Source organism: Chrysochloris asiatica, unplaced genomic scaffold (genome assembly GCF_000296735.1).
Source record: "Chrysochloris asiatica unplaced genomic scaffold, ChrAsi1.0 scaffold00029, whole genome shotgun sequence".
NCBI classification, from domain to species: domain Eukaryota; kingdom Metazoa; phylum Chordata; class Mammalia; order Afrosoricida; family Chrysochloridae; genus Chrysochloris; species Chrysochloris asiatica.
The window spans coordinates 19,438,061-19,441,272 of NW_006408547.1; positions in this window are offsets into that span (position 1 = coordinate 19,438,061).

The following is a 3,212-nucleotide window of genomic DNA, read 5'->3' on the forward strand; positions in this document are numbered from 1 at the left end:
CATGATTCAAATCGACCTTGCAGTCCAGAGCTCATCCTACAAAGCCACACCAGGACGCCTACTTCTGGCTAGTTATGGACAAATTCTTCACCATTCTGTGCTATTGTGGTTTCATTTAAGGGAGTTGGACTAGAAGAATTTCATTTTCTTCAGCTGTTAAATTCTGTAACTCTTCTCCTGCTTTCTTCAGATATATGCCTTCTGAAACTAGCCGGGAAAAGTCCAAACTTTTGTCACCTAAACTGTTACCAACAAAGAAATGCTTTGCTAGCTGAATTATACTTAAAACCAATGAAATAATTCCGATAAAAAGACAACCCTGAATGCATACAAAGGTCAACTTAATGGCCTTTCTGGGATTTGCTTTCATCAAGAATTAAGAATTTCTGCTGGGAAACATTAGCCTTCTAGTCCTGTAGTATTTACACAGTTGGAGAGCAAGTTCGACACGGGGGCTGTGGCTCCTCCCTCTTGGTGGCATCCCCTTTGTTGTTGTTGTTAAGTGCCTTCGAGTCGGTTCCGACCCAAAGCGACCCTGTACAGGGTTTACACGGGTGTAAATCCTTACGGGAGTAGAAAGCCTCATCTTTCTCCCGCGGAGCAGCTGGTAGTTTCGAACCGCTGACCTTAAGGTTCGCAGCCCGATTCATAACCACTACGCTACCAGAGCTCCCCCTTTTCCAGTCCCAGACTATGAGTGTTCACGTCAGTCTCTCTTTGTCCTCCAAACTGCTCCTAGACCAGCCCTCACCCACCCTGCCCCAAACTCACCTCTATTTTCTCTCCATCCTTAAAGCAGCTGGTTTGGCTTGGCAGTTAGGAGCAAAGCAATTCAATTAAATGAGTTCATTTCTGTCAAAGTGTGGTATGTGTCTTTATAGAGTGGAAACAAAACACCCAGCTGTATCTAGTATACATCCCAGCAGCTGAGGGGCACTAGATGTGACATGTTCCAATAAGGGAGCGATTTTAGGGAGAAAGGACTGTGTGGTTGTTAAGTGCTGTCGAGTCGATTCTGACTCATAGGGACCCTATATAGGGTTCCCGAGGAGCAGCTGGTGAGTTTGAACCACCGATCTTGTGGTTCAAACGGACATATCGGTCCACTGCTTATTCTACAGCGCCACACCAGGACTCCAGGGTTAAACAGGATGGGAGCACGGCGATGGTTTGCCATCCTATCTTCAGCTGTCTGCTCACACCTGGTAGGTTTTGGAAGGTCTTTGATTTCCCTCAGCTGCATCCCACTTATGATGGAGCTAGGCACGAGGTCCCTAAGAGTTTCTCTTTCCTGTAGCATTTTTGATAGTGGGTTGACTTAACCCCGTTCTGTCTGTTTCCTCTCAGATCCTGCCCCTTTTACTCTCCATGTCCCACACAGGATTTTGAATCTATTCTTTATTTTCTTTCGTTCCTTCAGTGACTACAATACGAGTATGATGCAGATAGATTGTGTTCATTAGACCATTCCAGCTTGTGAGAAGTCTTTTCAATGGAGAAGCATCCTGTAACCTCTTCAACTGTGGGCCCCCCTCCAAAGAGATGTCGTACTAAATAGGTAACCTTCAGACAATTTGTCGGGGTCAACATGGGACAGATGTAAAAGTTTTCAAAATATTAATTTAAAACAAAATCCTAAAAAAAAAAACAGAATCCTATTCTCATGAACCCTCAGCCCTGGCTCTGCAGGTGACTTGAGGCATCTGCCTGCCTGGGAGCGGTACCACCACACTGTCCAAACCCACGTTCATCCCTAATAGATGTGCTGTCTGGATTGCATTCTGCCTGACATCTCTGTCTCTCTCCCGTGAAGTTTTGAACTTAAGCAGGGGTAATTACCAGGCTACATTTACCATCATAGGAAGTTCTGTCTGCTTTGTCAAATAAGAGCTGCTTTTCATCCCTCATAGGAACACCAACATGAAAAATTCCTAGAACATGGAAAACAATGGAAACTTTGACCCAAACTTAATGGCAACATGTTAAGTTATAATGCTGATCTCATACTATTTGAAAATGTGCTTTGGAAAGTTGACCAGTGATTGGAGAGTTGAGATCACCTGACTGCATTGATCCTAGCAGTTTGGGCTTTGGTAGAGGCTGGGTGAACTAATTCTAGGAATTGGAATTCACATCTGGATGCAAAATTTCAAGAAAATGTGGAACTTCCTTTCTGAAGGATGCATGCTCATGCACTGGTTGTAGATTTCTGGTACCCGGCTCTCTCTTTAGAACCTGCCATCAAATATTCTATCTTGGTTCTTGGAATGCTATCTTATTGACTCATGCACATTCTTAATAACATGAAGCTGTACTTTGGAAAAGTATGTTTTTTCTCATTATTAGTTATGTAGCCTTGGGTAAGTCATGTTTGGTTTTGTGTTTTGATTGTGTGTGTATATGTGTGTATGCCATTAATTCGATTCCGACTCATATCGATCCTGTATAGAGTTTCAGAGACTGCACATCTTTACGGGACCAGAGAGCCACATCTTTCTCACACAGAGTGGCTGGTGGTTTTGAACTGCTGACCTTGAGGTTAGCATTCCAATGCATAATCCACCATACCACGAGGGCTCCAAGTCATGTTTTTAGACCTTAGTTTTACCACCTGTTGGAAGAGGAAAATACTAAGTGTTCTGGCTTTCCCTTAAGGCTTAGATGTACATCAAACGAGATTGTATGTGCTGAACTATAAGTGCTAGTGAGTTGAAAGTTCTGTTTTCACAGTGCCTTGTGTTTCTGGAGTAGTTAGACCCCATTTGCATCCTGATCACAAGAACCCTCTTGATTTGTGCATGCATTGCAGGGGACACGCCCAAATCAAGGTAAATAATTTCTGTCAGTCTAGGTTTGGCTCCCCCAGCCTCTGGAAGGTTATAAAAGTGATTTTGGACAATGAATTCTTTCATGTTTCCATTTGCTTTTGCCCCAGATGTAGCTGGTCTTAAAGAATTCTAAAACTATAGGATTGGGCATTCAATACCACAGACCTCTAGAAATACACATGTTTATAGGTATAAAAAATGTACACTTGCTTTTTCTCTTGGTTCGTTTTGTTGTTGATACGGTCATTGCTTCTCTTGTCGGTCTTTGTGTTTCAATATATGTTGTTTTATTTGTATCCAAAATCTCTCTTGCTAGAATTTCATCTTGGGAAAAGTACACAAAGACATGTTAAAGCTGTAGCGTAGGACTGATATACTTCTATT